General features: G+C 39.4%; 1 non-coding gene across 1 annotated transcript; it reads right to left on the reverse strand.

Annotated features, from left to right (window-relative positions):
- Window positions 1-2,515: 2,515 nt before the first annotated feature.
- Window positions 2,516-2,655, reverse strand: LOC123840146 (U4 spliceosomal RNA). Its single transcript, XR_006789934.1, has one exon. It is a non-coding gene; the product is annotated as a U4 spliceosomal RNA (small nuclear RNA).
- Between the last annotated feature and the right edge of the window lie 16,291 nt (window positions 2,656-18,946).

Here is an 18,946-nt window from a genome sequence, read left to right on the forward strand (position 1 = left end):
TGTTGGATCTGATGAGCATGTTGTTCCAGAAACTCTAGCTCGGTTTCTGTTTCTAGAGAGTCCCGGGACAGCTGTTACATCTTTTGATCTCTTCATGAGACTACAACCAAATGATCAACCCGACAAATAATTCAAGTGAAGGGAGAGGAATGTCTGGAAGCCAATTAGACTATATCAGTGGATCTTAATATTTGAGCCTTAAGAAGTAGAACCGTGTCTTCAAATAAGACCTTTGCAAAACCATAAAGCAGAATAAAGTGGAGCATCTCAGTTGAAACACCACAGAGTCACAGAGAAATGAAAGTCAATGGACCAAATAGGTCAGGCATCGGAATGCTTGGGGCATTTCAAAAATACCGATGTCTGGCCCTCACCCCTGAGATTCAGTGTCAACATTGTAAAAGTCCTTCGGGTGAATCTAGTAGAGGGCTTGGGCTGAGAACTCACGAGGTCTAAGGCACTCCACTGGTTCCTAACACAAGATTGCCCTTTCCCCAATATGGACATTTAGAACAGGGCCTCCACCACCCAAGACTAAAGAACCAACTCCAAACCTTTACACTAACAGAGGGCTTTATTTATTAATCACTCCTGTGATAGCACTGGCTATATTCTCCTCCAAAAATCAAACAAAAGAAATTACAGATGAGCTCAAATCCCCTTTGATGTCCCTCATGCCCAGTATTTAAGGTTTCTCTTCCTGCTTTTGGAGCCCAATTCTCCTCTGCTGCCAAATCTCCTAGATTGGCCCCAAAGTTCCCACTAAGAAAAGAGACCATTTAATGTGGGAAGATGCTACACTGACCTTACCTGGGCTTCCATAGCAAACTTCAGTAGGATACCTGGCTTTGTTGTTAGCCAAGGCCTATCTGAATAGTTACATTGCATAGTTTTCCTTCTACATTCTGAAGCTGGAGAAAGATGAAAAAGAGCCCTTCTCAATTGGTCGTCCTGCCTGTCACCTTTTTTATAGGAAATTTTCATTTTCTGTATCTTATCAATAGAGGAAAGAGCTAGGATTTAGGTAGTTCTTAAATATATATGCTGGCCCCATGTTTAGTCTGTCTAGCCCCCAACGTACTTGAAAATTAGCATGATTGTATTTTCTCTAGTTACCTGTAAGAAAAAAAACACATTTTTTAGAATTTTGTTGGTTCTCTCTGTAGAGGCCCTTTCAAATATTTGATTTTACTTTTTTTGTTGTTAAAGTTGATAGCTAGTGTTAAAGTATCGTACACAATGTTTGAGATTATTCATGGTCAACTATTCAAGGATCCTTCAGTTCTTGGTCAGCTTATAATTTCAACTCCATTTAGTGCTGCAAAAATAGTAGCTTCCTGATCACCCCTGTTGCTAAGAGTCCCTCTCTTAGGAAACTTGGATATACTCAATGATCTCATCTCCAATTTGATTACAACACTGATGCCAGAAGAATTGTTATAGTCAAGGAAAATGGTTTTGATTCTACAGAGCCAACATATGCTGAACACCTAATATCCTCCCCAAAGATGTATATGCATTTATGCATATATTCATGAAGAATATGTGGTATTATTTTGTGGGTACTATATAAAGCTTTTTATTATTTGTACTCAACAACATATACATATCTTTTTGTTTTTTAAATAAATATTTATTGAAGTATAATATACATTAAGAGAAGAGCACAAATCCTAAGTGTAAAACTCAAAGAATTTTTACAAGGTGAACATTCCCCCAGTAACCAGCACCAAAATCAAGAAAAAGAACATTACCAGCACCAAAAAATCCCCCCTCATGTTCTCTCCCTGTTTCTAGCCCCTGATCACTAACCTAATTTCTATATCATGTATTAGTTTTGCCTGTTTGCCTACTTTATGTCAACAGAATTATAATATGTGCTCTTTGGCATCTACTTCCTTTTAACATTATCCTTATAAGATTCATACATGATTTGTACATAGCAATAGTTTGTTATTTTCATTGATTGAATACAACACAAATTATCCATTGTATTACTGATGGGTGTTTGGTTGGGGTATTCTATTATTAATAGAATCGCTATGCATGCTCTTATATATATCCTTTAGTATATGCATGTAAGCATTTCCTCTGAGTAGAGGTCTAGGAATGGAATTGCTAAGTGATAAGATACACATACATTCAGCTTGGCAGATACTGCCAAACACCTTCCTAAAACGATTGCACCAATGTATATTCAGAAGTATATGAGAGTTCCAGTTGCTCCACATCCTCTTCAGCACTTGGTATTTTTTTGTCAGTCTTTGTTTTTATTCTAACCATTCTGGTAGGTAAGCAGTAGTATCTCATCATGGTTTTAATATATATTTTCCTTAACTATCAATAAGGTTGAGCACTTTTTAATAAGTTTATTGAACATTTGAATATCCTCTTTTATGAAGACTGTTAAGTGTTCTGTCTATTTTAAAGCTTCAGTAGATTAAGACAATGTATTATTGGCATTAGGATAGACAAATAGACCAATGGAAAAGGATATAAATTCCACACATATATGATCACTTGATTTGTGATAATGTTAAAAGTGAGGAACAGTGGGAAGAAAATGCCTTTACAGTATTGGGAAAAGTTTTCAATTAGCAATAATCGCGCCTCGGATAAACCTCATTGGCTACGATACTGCCACTGCGCAAAGCTAGAAAATGCCTTTACAGTAAATCATGCTGGGCCAAAAGGATATTCATATGGGAAAAAATACATTGCAATCCCTATCTCACTCCATAGCAATGCAAAAAGTAAAACAATAAAAAGTTTTTAAGAAAACAAAGAATAATATCTTAATGACCATGAGGAGGAAAATGATTTCATAAACAAAATACAAAAAAGCACTAAATATAAAGTAAAACAAGTTATAAATTATAGTACTTTAAATTTCTGTTTGTCAAAGGGCACCAACCATTAAGAGAGTGAAAAGGAAAATCATAAAAGATATTTACAATTCATACATTTAACAAAAGACTCATATCCAGAACAGATTCTTTCAATTCCTGCATATTATTCCATAGTATTGTATATCATAGTTTATGTCTAACCCCTAGTGATGACCATTTACTATTTCTCCTTACTATCTAAAGAAATGTGGTAATGAATACACACTTGTACATCTTTGAGTGTTTCCTAATAAATTACCCAGAAGTGCATTCATGGGATAAAACAGAGAGTTTCAAACCACAAAGGCCATGGGGAAAGATTTTTTTTTTCTTCAGATGGGTTTTCTCCCATCTTGCAAATCTCATTCTGAAACTAATTGTCTGCACTTTCTTTGCCTGAGCCTTACCAATTTTCCTTTTTGTGAACACCCTAGCATAGCTTAACCAGAGTACACTGGTTTACAGAGAAGCCTTAAGAATTCTGATGAGGAGGAATTAAAGGACATAAGAAAATGTTTAGACAAGAAAACTCTCTAATATTCTCTCAAAGATTTTCTTCTTGGCTTCTCAGCTTTCTTTCTTTTTTTTTTAAGATTTTATTTATTTATTTGAGAGAGAGCGAGAGCGCGCGCACGCGCACGAGCAGAGGGGAAGGGCTGAGGGAGAGGGGGGAGGGGTAGAGGGACAGGAAAAAGCAGGCTCCCCACTGAGCAGAGAGCCCTACATGGGACTCCATTCCAGGACCCCAGGATCATGACCTGAGGCAAAGGCAGACACTTAACCGACTGAGCCACCCAGGTGCCCAGCTTCTCAGTTTTCTAAAAGAAATTATATTTATGTCACAGTTACTGACTTGAGCAGTATGTCTTGCATGTGGATGGGAGGCAAGCATCCTGGGCCTTTTAAAATAAGAAATATATCAAGTACCACCTTCAATTAATTGATTAATTTTTTGGTTACTAAAGAAAGATCAGACATCTCTCATTTTCAACATTATTTATTGAAAGTATTTTTCAAATATATATTAGTCTACTTTCTTGCTTTGGTAAATCCAATCTCTTGAATATAGCTGATTATTTCTTTATAGGTATAAAATCTTAGGATCCTTTGGACCATAATTTGAACATGAATCTTCTCAAACATGGCATTGATGAAAGAAAGTGCCCCTGGAACATTATGCCTTATAGTAGACCATAAATTTTTTAAAGGCAAGGACTACATTCAAATTCTGATTCTATTAGGTATAAGGTTTGTGATCTTGAGGGAGAGTGTCTGATTCTCAGTGCTCCCATCTGCAAGCACTCGGGTTGTTGGAAGAATGCAAGTTCCTAGTATACAGTGCATGGCACATAGCAGAACTCAGTGAATGTTCCTTTCCTTTCTCTGAAACAATTTTTTTCTGGAATCAAATGTAAATGAGTGTAGGAGATAGGAACAAATTTTTCTGATACTAAGGTGTAAAAGGAAAAAATTAAAAGCCTAATATGATTTTTTTGCCTTGTGAATTTCATCTCTCACCTGAAAGTGAGGTGACACAGAGAATTCTAGCATACCGAGATTTCTAATTATTTGCTTCCCATTAGTGATTGGGCAAACCTTCAGGCAAGCAACTTGGCAACATGTATCCCACTTCCTTTGCCCCAGCAATCCCTCTCTACTAATTCATCCTAAGGAAATAATTGAGCATGGACAAAGAATGAATGAACAAGCATATTCAGTGGAAGATTGTTTATAATATTAAAACATCAGAAACTCATCAATATGAGATTGGATCAGGCATAGAACAAAATATTATGAAATCTTTAGGAATTACAATGTAGCTTCATAGTTATATATTTATAAGATGCCCACAAAATATTGTTGAATGGATAAAGCAATTACAAAATATTATATATTAAATATTTTATTCCACTTCTGTCAAAAATGTATGTAACTGTATGTATGTATGCATAGAAAAGTCTTGAAAAATACACACCAATACGTTCATATGTTTATCTCCAAGTGTTAGAATTATGGATGACTTTCTTTTGAATACCTTTGTGTTTTATCTGAATTCTTTTACAGTAAACATGTATTATTTCTATAATCAAAAGATAGTAGAGCTATTTTTATTTTGAAATTTTCAAAAAAAATGCCAACTGATAATCCTGTATTAAGAAATCCTGAAAAAACCAACTCTCTATGGACCTTCATCCATCCTCATTTAAAAAGGAGAAGTCTCATTACTGCTGCATATATCAGAGTTTCTCAATGTCAGTACTGTGAACATTGGGACTGAAAAACTCATTGTTGGGAAAGAGTGTCATGTGTCTCAAAGACAGTTAACAGCATCCCTGGCCTCTACCCACGAAATACTAGTAACACACCATTCCCTTCCCCCTGAGTTATGACATCCAAAAATGTCCCCAGACATTGCCAGATGTCCTCTGAGGGCTAAACAGACCTGGTTGAGAAGACTGCTCTAAGAAAACCCCACATTTGCCACTTAGTAGCTGAGAGATTCAATCTTCCTGGGCTTCCGCTTCCTCATCAACAGAATGTCTACATTAACTTTAAGGTATCTTGGTCCTGAAATCTAGAGTTTTATGGGCTGGCAGAAAATCAATTGGTCCAAAGGGAAAGTGATTGGTCCAGAGTCATGCAGAAAACCAAAAGTACAGACAGAAATGTAGCTTGGTCTCCTGATTACAATCATACACTCATCCTTCATTTGTGTGACAAATATTTATTGAGTGCCTACTTTTTCCCAAGCACTGTTACAGGCACTAGGAAAGAGTAATAAAGGAGAAAATGAGATCCGTGCTTTCATGGAACTTACCTTCTGATGAGAAAAATAAAGCATAATCATAAATTAATAAATGGCAGTATTTTCATAGTGATGAATGACATAAAGTAGGTTATGTGATAGTGGTAGCCACAGGAAAGGTGTTGGGGACATTAGGTAGGAAGGCCCGGGAAGATCCCTGGAGTTGATACTTGAACTAAGACCTGAATGATAATAAGGAGAGAACCAAGCAAAAATCAGTGGGAAGAATGTCCTCACCAGAAGGAACGGAAGTGCAAAAGTAGTGAGATGAAGAAGAGTGTGGAACTGTATTCATGATACAATAATAGTAGTATGAACCCAATAAAAGAGCACAAAGGAAAGAGTGTCAACTTTTACTCTTAACAAGAGTAAAGGTAAGGTAAGGAAAAGGTAAATGGAAAAGTAATCTCTAATTTTTCCATAATAGAGTGAACTATGCTAAAATTTAAATCCAGGAAAAGCCCTCATATTATGACCTTCTTCAATAATGCAATTGAAAAATTTGTGTTTGGGGAAATTCTGGAAACAAATGCCCCAAAACTCATCAATGCCTCTCTATCACCATTTAGTACTAGGAGGGGGGTGCCAAGAAGATGTCACCGAATTGCTAAAGCAATAAATTGAGGGGATAATCTTTTTCATGGTTGGTATGCTCAGGGGGAATGGGTCCAGCAGATAAAATGATAACTAGATTTAGTTGACAATTTGCTTTGAGTAAAATGTCGAGCTTGTAAATAATTTAAAAATAGCCTGTCATTCAATTTGCAGCATGTCCTTTAAGAAATTTTAATCGATGCAAAACACATTTCTCAAACACAAGCTTCTAACCCCTGTGAAACCAGCTATCGGTCTAAACAAAAAGCTGAGACGTGGTCAGAACAGTGTGTGTGATGCTTATGAAGGAGAGTGAATTAAGCTGCAGCCCCAGAATCCCGTATTATGACAATATCCTGCAACTTATGAATTAGCTCTTGAGACAAAATGTAATGTGGAAACACACCCCTTGCTCAGCTTTTTGCTCAAGGGCACCGAGAAGCTGAGGTTTCAATCCATTCCTCAGAAACAATCAACATGCACATAAACTCTGTGCATTCTGGCTGCAAATGGATTGGTATTTGTTACATTTGCCAAAAGCACAGCATTACAGAGAAAGAATGGGAGGGAAAGGTGGAGGGAAGGAAGACAGAGCAACCATCTGAAATTAGGGGGTAGTGTCCCCTTGAGAAGAAGAACTCAAGGACAAAGAGGCACAGGACAGGATTTGGGGATGGGGGATCTCTCCTGACTCCCGCACTGTCACTAAGCTAAGCTAAACCCCTTTCTACCCTGCCCTGCATGTTGCAAGGGAGAGAACTAGCCATTGTTCCAAATGTGGGAGGAGCGGGTAGCCACCTTTTCCAGGCCAGCTGCTTTCCCTCTGGACAGCAGGAAGCCGAGGCATTGGCTTTTCTTTGTACTTCTCCAGCGCTGCCCAAGCCTGCGCTGCTGGGTCACACAGCCTGGTGGCCTTCTCTGACTCAGCTGTTCTTTTTCCATAGAACTTTTTATCAAAGGAAACCAATCACTGTCCAGCCCACAGCGCAGGGAGATGCGGCAGCAAAACCCCAAGGACAATAGAAAGCTCTGTTCCTTTAGGTTGAAACTCGGGGAGAAGGTTTTTCATTTTTTCCCTGCTTAGATCCCCAGGGTTTTTTTTATTTTCTTCTTTCTTTTTCTTTTTTTTTTTTTTTTTCCCAACACTGACATAGATTATGAAGGCATCATCCTAAAATGCAAGCATGGCAGCACCAGTTTGGGAAATAGACCAGCACCATTGGAGAATAAGGACACTCTCTAAGTGTTGAACTAAAGTTGGCTACATGTTTGTTTTTAATGAATTTGTTATCATTGATCATCGCAACATATATGTACTGATTTTATCCCTTCAGTCTTGGATGCTAAATAATCTGCAAAACTGCTAATCCTGGATAGATAAAGATAATAGATAATGGTGCATTATTCATAAATGCTGTATAGCAAGATATACATTATACAACTGTTAATCTCTAGCAATATCATTTTCATATTCATCTGTTATTATTTCATGTAAACCAGATTGTCAAAAATTTTTGAAAGGTGATTTTTTTTAAAAAGATTTTATTTATTTATTTATTTGAGAGAGAGAGTGCACACACCAGCAGGGGGAGGGGGAGGGACAAGCAGACTCCATGCTGAGTGTGGAGCTCAATGTGGGGCTCAGTCTTATGACCCTGAGATCATGACCTGAGCTGAAACCAAGAGTTGGCCACTTCATCGACTGAACCACCCAGGTGTCCCTGAAATGTTGATTTTTAAAATCTGCTCTTATACCAAAACATCACTTCCTCCTTTCAATCTAATACAACCATGGAGACTGCATGAGGACATTGCTTCCTTCCCTCCACCTCCGGCCCAGTTTATACACATGGCCACGCTCCCAAAGACATGCATACATGCTGCTTGGCTGTGTTATTGACTGTTGAGAGGTTTCCAGCCTGTCTTTGTCCCAAGGTCAACCAGAAACAAGCTTCACTTTTGTCTTCATGTAGGAAGGTTTCTTCATTGGTAAGCCTATTTAAACTCCTTTGCAGATATTGAACCAAATCTGCTCAGCTGCAGCCTCCTGGGGCCTTTCACTCAGGGCTAAATATAAATAAATACTCATGTAGGACAGCTTTTGATGAAACATTAAAGATGGCTCTAGTGTATGGCTTCTAGATTCTCTATTTTGTCTACGAAAAATCCATGGTGGTAGAGAGAACCCTAGCCATGGGAAGGGAAGATTTGTAAATTGCTGCCTATGGACTCCCTGGGACTTAATGGCATAGGGCAAAGAGGCAGCTGATCTTGGCAAAGGGAGCAAGATAAATAAAATTAGCCACTAAATCAGCTTCCCTTAAAATACCAGCTGTCAACTTCTTCCAACATTTATGAATTTGGGGGCATGTTACTCTCACACTGTGTCTCACCCAGGATCAAGTAGCATTGCTCCTTTCAGTTGGGAAAGGGTCCCCCTGTTCCCCACACAGGAAAGGCCCAAGCAAAGGTTTGCTTTCTTTCTTTCACCCGTTTCCCCTTGTCAAATGTACAAGAAAGAACCCAATCCAGGCCAACCAATATTTATTGCTATAATGATTGTAATTGTTGCTGTTTATTTTTAAACTATGCTCCCAGCCATCCATCTATGCTCCCAAAGAATGGGGCTGCTGGTTTCTACAGGAGATTATGCACATGCCTCTTGGAAACTACCATCTGCTCACAAAAGTGAATCTGTTAATAGAGATGCAGGATGGGTCTGGATGAGCAGAAATAAGACAAAGATGGGAATCATGCAAACTTGGTGGGGTGTGGGGGGTGCCTTATCCTTGTCCCGTGACTCCCCAGTGGGACCAGTCCTCTGCAGCTTCAGGAGAGAGGCTGGTGCTGCTTGAGCAGGGTGCCAGAACTTGGAGTTACAGGCAAAAACAGGAGGCAGGCAAAACAACGTAAAAAGCTAACCTTGGCCAGAAAGTGCACTAATCGCTTGATAAGTGTTATCTCACTCAACGGTCAGAACAACCCTCAAGGTGAATGATATCGTGGCTCTGTTTTTAAAAACAAGCGAACTGATTGGTTTAGCAGTTGGCCCGTGCTCCTGTCCTGGGAGAAGCCCCACATAGCCTTGTAAGTGGTGCAAGGCACCCTCCTCTCGACGGACGTGAGGGAGAACAGCAAACCACAGTCACATCTCAGCAGCAATCGTTCCTACCCAAGCTGAAAACATGAACTTCCAGCTGCATCTAGATCCTTCCAACCTTGTTGAGAACCCAAGCCAGGCGTCTAAACAGAGCTGGGTAAGTCCTCTAGGGAGAATCAGCTGGAATCATACGGGAATCACATGGAGCACATGGGAACCTTAGGGAGAAAACATTGACAAGTCCTACAAAGTCTTTCTCCTTGCACCCACATACACCTTTTTTTCTGAAGCCACAGGAGAGAACCTGAATGGGATCAAACACAGACTAGCTATTTCACTCTTAATTTGCACCTAACTACATCCTTTGGCTGAAGGCCAGGTGAAATTCCTATTATATTTTATAGAAGCAAAACTGTGAAGCCTTTCTCTTATTTTGTTATTGCTTCTAAAAAAGAGAAAGAAACCTTACAAAGCTGAATCCATAGTAGGCACATAAAGACCATGTGTTGGCTCATTAAAATAGTAATTTTTTTGTTATTGTTTATTTAAAAATACATGAAGCTTTTCCACATTGCCTGGATAAGAACCGTGTATAATCCATAGAAAACACAATCTTTACCATTCCAAAAACAGGCAAAATATCAGAATACAAATAGGCTAAGTCGACACTCCACAAACTGAATGAAGGACCTGAGGCGAGCGAGCCAGAAGAGTTGGCACAATTCAGGCTGGGAAAAAAAATCTAGTTTTCACTCAAGTATAGTAAAAATTATAATGATTTATTCTTATAAAGAGCTTTCCAGTGACATTATTTTGTTTGAGCTTCACAAGGCAATGAAGGGAGGAGTGGTTATCCCCATTTCCAGACTCAAGCCCACTAAGTGACTTGTCCAAGGTCATGGTCAGTGGTAGAGGGAACTCAGGCTGCCCATGGCCAATTACTTGACTAACCCAAGAAAATGGAAGTAGATCGGGATTTTTCCACTAGATTTTCTGCATAAGAGCTGGTCATTGACCCATATGAAAACACGCACTCATAAATGGCCCTTTCCTTTGATTCCACGGGCCCAGGTGGAAGGAAGTTACCTACACATATGCCTGCATTCCTCTAGCCACCTTTTCAGTTTCCTGTAGGAGGTGGGGATGGATGGGCGAGGACAACCTTTGAGAGGCAAATGGGGACAGCAGTGACAAAGCAGAGTGGTTTCCCTCCCAAGTGGAGGGGTCTGGCTCTCCCCTCAAGTTGCTCCTTCCCTCACTAAATTACCATGCGAGGCACGTGGTGACAACACAGAAGGGTTTTCCATAAATTTGAGTTTAAAGGGGATAGTACTCGATGTTAAATCGTTAAATTAAATCATTCTTTATAAGACATTTTTACAATTTCAAGCCATTTTCCCAACTAGAGCTGCATAGTAAATTAATTACTACATTAGTAGTTCATTGGTGACTCTTGTAAACACGCTTTTACTCAAAACAAATACACACGACTATTCTCCAAATGTTTGTTCACATATTTTGAATCCATTAAAGTGCTTATAATTTTAGGGGAAAACGTATTCTTGGTAATTTCACTGCTTGCCTCATTTTGTCCTGGGAAGAATTATGTTCGTCTTCCAGTTGGCGTATAGGATAATTTATCACAGCTACTTATGTGATATTGGCTAACGTAATTGAGGACTTTTTAGGAGTTAAGCAGGGTCAGAAAAGAGTGGTTATTAATCTAGTTTAAAACTTTAATATTTTTATTTTTACATATACTGAGAAGAAAGATGAAATATTTTTTTCATTCCAAATGGCTGACAATATGAAAGGTAAAATCTCATGTTAGATAAACATACAAGTCACATATATTATATCTAGTTCTGCTCTTTCCAAAAAATGCTTCCCTTCACTTTTGCAAGCAAATGCTTAATCTTATAAAATAAGCAATACGTAATAAAGAGAATATACTTTAGCAAGATGACCCCCAACTAAGATGGGTAAAAAGCATAGTTTAGGTCAAAATGTTTCCTATATCACCCATCTGAAAGTATGCTGTGCTCAAATTCTGTATGAGTAACTTGGATTGGTTTTATATGCAATTCAACCTTTTTCTAAGTACACATACTTAATGCACAGCTGAAAATCACAAAGCATCAAAATATCCACATATAAGGAGCAGATTTTTTGTAATAAGCATATTTATATGTCTTATATCCGCAGAAACCATTTTCTCCAAACCCAAACTTAGCATAACTAATTTGATGAGCTCAAGCATAGACAGTGGGTATATCTGAAAGCAGAATATTTGCTATTGGGTATAAGCCCTGTAACCAATGCTCTCTGGCTGCTATATTTCTACAAAGAATGAGGTCACACATCATGCACACACATTTACGGGACAGCTGTGTACACCCTGTCTACACAGACAGAGACATACTAAAAGAGAGCTAAAATTCTAAGCTAAAACCACCCAAATGCCCATGAACAGTGAACTAGGTAAATAAATTGTGCTGTATTCAGACAATGGAATACTAAGCAGAAATTACAGTATGTGAATTATTACTAACCTCACAACATGAATGAATATCACACCCATAATGTTGGCAAAAGAAGCCACACTTGTGAGGAACAGTATATTACTTCATTTCTGTAAGGTTTTAAAAGAAACATCTAGGGCGCCTGGGTGGCTCAGTTGGTTAAGCGACTGCCTTCGGCTCAGGTCATGATCCTGGAGTCCTGGGATCGAGTCCCGCATCGGGCTCCTTGCTCAGCTAGGAGTCTGCTTCTCCCTCTGACCCTCCCCACCTCATGCTTTCTCTCTCTCAAATAAATAAATAAAATCTTTTTAAAAATAAATAAATAAATAAAAGAAACATCTATGGTGTTGGAGGTCAGGATAGCGGTAACCTTGGGGGAAAGAGGTGGGCGGGGGGAGGAATGAAGGGTCTTCTGGAGAACCTGATATCTTCTCTTTCTTCATCTATAGGCCGTTTATACAGTCTGGTCTCACTTTGTGAAAATTCATCCAGCTATACACTTAGAATCTGCACTTTTCTGTATGTAAGTTATACTTCAATAAAAATCTTACTTAAAAAAATAATAATAAAATTACAGCTAAGATAGCTCTCTCCCAAACACAGCTGACCCAAAGCGCTGCATAGGGTTTAAGTAGGGGAGCAGGAAAGCAGAGCCCTCTGTATTTTTCGGAGACTCAAGGAAATGGGCACTCACAATCGGAGAAGAGCCCTCATCTTCTCATGCTGTGTGGTGAACAAAAGATTGTCACTCAAAAAAAGGGGGAAGCCCATGGTTTCTCTGAGCCAAATGTCCTCTAGTGTGTGCTTATTCAGCTTAGCCATAACCCAGGCACACAGAGCCAGGGATCCCGTGGAGGAGATGTCCATGGTTCTAGTTAGATGAACTGTTTGCCAAAAGTGTACACAGCCTCACACCCTAGAAGAGACTATGCTGGCTTTTGGCAAAACAACCTGGTTGGGGAAAAAAACACATTCTGCAACTACCTCTGAGCATGACTCAGATTTGAAAGGATGTTGTAAAATCAAATTCTCCTTCTGCTGCCAGAATTAAGAAGTGGAGCATTTTCACTTGGCCTGAACTTTCTTCAAGACATGCACCAAAGCTGATGCATCCTGGTCTGATTCCACTTGGGGACCATGGAGCTCTGCCATCTTCACCCAGACCGTTGCTCTGCCTGGAACCCAGAATCTCCTTGGTGAGCCAGACAGGGAAGTTCACAAATGGGGAAACCAAGCCCAATGCTGAAATTGGGATGGGAGGGGGGAACACTGATATAAATATGGACAACCAGAAGAGGCAATAGATAAATACGCTGTCATCTGACAGGAATAGGCAGGAAAACTGAGTATCATTCCCAATTCTGGCTCTGCTGTCTCTTTATATCCTATATACATTATTGTATTCTCCTGAGAAATGGGTATGTAATGCTTTCTTCAAGTGGAGGCAAGAAATGCTGATGGTTGTGAGGAAAGACAAGACTCTGGTGTGTATCTGTGCAGTGCTGATGAGAAACATCTTTATCAAACCTGACATTACCATGACTGTGACCCTCTGGTTTCTGGCAAGAACATACTAGATCTGTAATCTTTGGTTCTTCTTCTAACCCTATCACTTACTTGCAATGTCATCTTCACTGCTAATTTAACCTCTCTGGGCTGCAAATACTATGCCAACTGAAATTGCCCTTATCATTCTTCAAATATTCAGAGGAGCGGGATAAAGGATGATTGTACATTGCTTTTTTTTTTTTTTTTTTAGATTTTTTATTTATTTTTTTGACAGAGACATAGCGAGAGCAGGAACACAAGCAGGGGGAGTGGGAGAGGGAGAAGCAGGCTTCCCACAGAGCAGGGAGCCCGATGTGGGACTCGATCCCAGGACCCTGGGATCATGACCTGAGCCGAAGGCAGACGCTTAACGACTGAGCCACCCAGGCGCCCGATTGTACATTGCTTTGACCATTCACAAATTTAAGTGATCTGTGAACGTGAAACCAGCCTTGCTTGCTGTGCACCCCCTTCCCATCTCCTTGTATAAGCCCACCTAGCTCCAACAGGAGGATTGAGTCCTGCCTTCCATAAGAGGTGGGGTGGGGCATACAAATCTCCTGAGGTAAGGAAAAGTTGGGTCATTCTCAGTATCCTTTCATTTTGAATTAGTGACCTCTAGCTGCTACCCAGACTCTTGCCAGAGTTTTGACCCTCTGGTATTTTCCCTTGCCTTGACTTAAAGTGACTTTACAAATTCCCAGTTAGATAAATCCAAGCTTTGAGGAAGTAATAATTGCTGCATCATGATAAAAAAACAATTTTAATAGTTATTTTTATAATGTTTTTGTAGGAGCAGAAGGATAGTTGTGACCATTAACAATTTAGAAAGAGGAACATATTTCACAATTAAAGTGTTGGAAGTTAGAGCTCAAAGAAGGTCAATGAGAAATAAACTGAAAGCATTGCTGAGACTGCAATTCAAGCAAAGGGGAAAGTATCATTCAATTTCACCCCAAAAGGGTGATTTTACATCCACGTTTTAGGGAACACATCTATGGTGAAAGTGAGCTACCCCTGGATTATGCTCCTCTAGCACTTCCAGTAATGCCAATGCAGTATTGTGAAAACAAATGCTTCTCTTAGTCAAGCATGTAATCACATATTTCCAGATGAGAGGCACAAAAAGTGATTAAAGGTTTGGGAAATTGGACCCACACAGAAAGACTAATGGAATTGGCTTCATATATCCTCAAGAAGAGGAAAAGATTGGTAAGAGAAGGGGCCTCTCAACCCTATATGTGAAGGAATATATGCAGCCAGGGGTTCCATGAAATAACTGGAAATAAAAACAAGATCGTTAAAGAACAACCGGATATACCTTACTTACATTTTGACAAAAATTTTAAATCTTTGAGTTTTTAAGCTACAGGGATACTCAGAACAATCTCTAACAAATACCAAAAGAAGTCTTGGGTCTACCTGGAAACTTCGGAGCAAAATTATACCTGTCTTCCTTTCTGGATTCGTTTGGTTAGCACCAGAGAGAAGACCAGAAGGACTTCGAGGAGTACCACTAAAAATTGTAGTTTTAGGACCCTGACTACATTAAGCTCAACAAGATGGCAGCAGTCTGATCAGAAAATAAGAGTGACCCTCCACACAGCTTCCTCAATGACCATCCAAATGTCATCACAGGTCTACATCATGTTCTCCAACAACAGGGCTGCCCTGAACCAATCAGCTCCATAAAATAAGTTCTTTAGCTTGACTTTCCTATTTCTGTAAATGATGTCACCTTTTTTTCAGTGATCCTGGCATGACACTTCAGAGTCATTTTAGACTCATCTGTTTCCCATGCTCCTCACTGGCAGTCTGTCAACAATGCCTGTTGAGTCTTCCTTCTGTCTTTTCCATCTCATAGCCCTCCCTTCCTTTCCATCTCCAGGGCCAACATCCTAGTTCAGGTGATCATTAGACATTTCAGTTAAAAAAAGTAATTTTTGTTTGTTTGTTTGTTTGTTTGAGACAGAGAGAATGAGAGAGCTCTGGCTCTGAGAGAGCACATGAGAGGGGGTAGGGTCAGAAGGAGAAGCAGACTCCCTGCCGAGCAGGGAGCCCGATGCGGGACTCGATCCCGGGACTCCAGGATCATGACCTGAGCCGAAGGCAGTCGCTCAACCAACTGAGCCACCCAGGCGCCCTAAAAAAAGTAATTTGACTGTGCAATTCCTGTCTCCTAAATTCCAAACTCTTCCTCAGTATTTCTCAAAGGGCGGTCCAAAGGTCATTCCCAAGAAAATCACCAAGTGAGCTTATTAAAAATGTGGAATTGCCAGACCCCAGACTTGTATCTTAAAATATCTGGTGTTGGCTTTCTGGGATCTGAATTTTTAATAAGCTTCCCCCATGTGATACTTGTATACCCTAAAGTTTTAGAGACCCTCCTCTCTCAATTCAACCCACCTGCAGTGTATTCATTTGTCCAAAAACATGAGCCACAAACAGTTTTTCTTTTCATTGAGCCATTCCTTACTTTAAAAAGTCTTAAGGGTGTCCATCAATAGTAGAAAGTATAAATAAAATGTGATGTATTCATACAATGGGTTACTATACATTAAAAAAAGGAACCAACTACTGCTACACAAAACAATGTGGATAAATCTCACAGGCAATAATGAGCAAAAGGAACTAGACATAAAAGTATATACAGTATGATTCCATTTATATGAAATTTAAGAACAAACTACAGTGGTAGACATAATAGTGGCTTAGGCAAAAGCACAAAGGCACCTTTTGGAGTGCCGGAATTGTTCTATAGTTTAATCTTGGAGGTATTTACATGGATGTGTATGTGTGCATATGTGTGTTAAGAAACATTTATTGAGATTTGTGCACTTTTATATATGTAGGTTATTCCTCATTAAATATAATAAAAATAAATAAGTGCAGTTACAGTCTTCTGAAAGAGAAGAAAGAGAGAAAGGAAGGAAGGGAGGGAGGGAGGGAGGAAGGAAGGAAGGAAGGGGAAGGAGGGGAGAGAAAAAAAAAGAAAAATCTTAAATCATCATTGCCCCAGGATAAAGTTAAAATTTCTTAGCATATCTTGTAAGACCTTCCACAATATATTCACAGCCTAATTTTTCAAACTAAAGTCCCACCACTTTCCTCACATAAAAACTCCTTTCTAGGGGTGTTTTGGTGGCTCAGTCTGTTAAGCATCCGACACTTGATCTTGGCTCAGGTCTCAATCTCATGGTCATGAATTCAAGACCTGCATTGGAAGCCTACCAAAAAAAAAAGAACAACAACAAAAAAACTCCTCGCTAATCAGACTGACCTACTTGTGCTTGATTTTATTGACTAAAACTCATGGTTTCTTACCTTCCTCTTCCCCTTCTCTTTCATCTTCTTTTGCAATCACACCTCACCCACCTAGAATGTTATTTTTTTCCATCCAAATTTTAACCACATGTGAAAGTCCCATCCTATTTCCTCATGACTCCTTTTCCTGATCACTTGTTGTGGGTTGAATTGTGTTCTCCAAAAATATATGTTGTAGTCCTAACCCTTGGTACCTGTGAGTGAACTTATTTGGAAATAGGGCCTTTGCAGATGTAATTAGTGAAGATGAAATGATACTAATAGGGTGGGCACTAAATCCAATGCCTGGTGTTCTTATAAGAAGGTCATGTGAAGACATACAGACACACGGGGAGAAGAATGCCATGTAAAGATGGACACAGAGATGCATTCATCAGAAGACAGGAAAGAAGCAAGCAAAGTTTCTCCCCTAGAGTTTTCAGAGTGAACACTACAACACCTTGACTTCAGACATCTAGTCTCCAGAACTATAAGAGAATAAACTTCAGTTGTTTTAAATCACCCAGTTTGTAGTAATTTGTTATGGCAGCCCTAAAACACAATTCCTCCTCTCCTATCCATGGTCACCCTCTTTTACTTCTCAACTTCTATAGCTCCTAAATTCTAAGCAAATCATTTGACCCCTGTAGTAGCCAGCCTCCCCATAGTGCTGCCCACCTCATGGTATTAATACCCTTGTGTATGTGTACCCCTCCCATATTGAGAGGGCTAATCTGTGTTACCAATAGCATATGATGGAAATGATATGTGGTTTCTCAGGGTGGTTGTAAAAGACTGCAGCATCTGCCTTGCTCTCTTGAACCATTCACTCTTGGAGAAGCCAGGTGCCATGTCATTAGAACATTCAGGAAACCCTATGGAGAAGTACACATGGTAACAATCATCACCAACTCCCCATTTATGAGAGTGAGCCAACTTGGAACCATATCCTCCAACCCTACTCAAACCTTCAGATGACTGTAGCCCTGGCTGAGATCTTGACTGTAACCTTGTAAGAGTCCTTGAACCAGAACCACCTACCTAATCTACTTCTAGATTCCAAAGCCACAAAAACTATATGAGATCATAAATATCTATTATTTTACACACTAGGTGATGGGGCAATTTTTTCAGCAGTAATGGATAAATAATACAACTCTTATTATCATATACTAGCTCATATTTCTTAACTCTTCTTGGGAAAATCTCTTTACTTCTCAACTAGGTTGCAAACTTTTTGAGGGCAGGTATCATTTCTTATTTCTTTGCATCCTCAACCATGCCCAATGATTTTATCTCAATACCATGTACCCTGATAGATAAGCTTTCAGAATATTGCATTGAGCCAACAAGCATATCTCTCATTTAAAGATCAAGTTTATGGAAACTCCCATCACAAGCAAATCACTTGAGAAAAGCTGCACTTGAAGCCATTTTGAAGCCTTGCTTTTTTGTCTCCCACCCATTTCCCTGCTTCTCTGTTGTTGCTTGTTGGCTTCTGAAATGTAGGTCACCTCCAGTGGCATGACCTAATTAGGAGATGTAATTTAAAAGAAAGAAAGAAATCCTTTGAGATGGTGTATTTGAAACAAAGAAAAGTGGTTCTTTCATTTTATGTTTTTGGCAATAGCTTCCTTACTGAAGTTATCCCCTTGCCACCCCCAGGCTACACAATTTGTAAGGCACAAAAAAGAAAGGTAGAAATGAGTTCAGGAGCAGCTGGAAATGATGAATTTATGATGATCACAGAAGGAGTAAGAGTAAGCTTTACTTCACTAAAGTGGCTCTGTGGGGCTGTTTCTTGGCAGTACAGTGATAAGACTTGGGAGGGAGAAGTATTGGTGAGGCTGATACAAAGCACTGCACACTCTCGCATGGGAGGACACCTTATAGCTCTTCTAATCCAACTGCTCAGAAAAGGCTCTGACACTTGTTGTTGTGTTTGTAACACAACAAAATGCCATATACAAAGCATCCAAACAATAGAGGGTTTTTTCTTCATACATTTGGCATTCTTATTTTAGAAAAGAGAGAAAAGGTAAGTAAGCTAAGTAGATTTTAAGATGTCATTACAAAATTAACTTCTGGGGGATGTCACTGGGCCAGATTGGATTCAGTCCATCTCCCTCACCTCTTCCTCTCAAAGGCATGATGCTGGGTTCCTGTAAAATGCTTAAGTGCTTTC

The sequence above is a fragment of the Mirounga angustirostris genome, unplaced genomic scaffold (assembly GCF_029215605.1).
Source record: "Mirounga angustirostris isolate CCGP_5_RB_7025 unplaced genomic scaffold, mMirAng1.0.hap1 SCAF_3, whole genome shotgun sequence".
NCBI lineage: Eukaryota > Metazoa > Chordata > Mammalia > Carnivora > Phocidae > Mirounga > Mirounga angustirostris.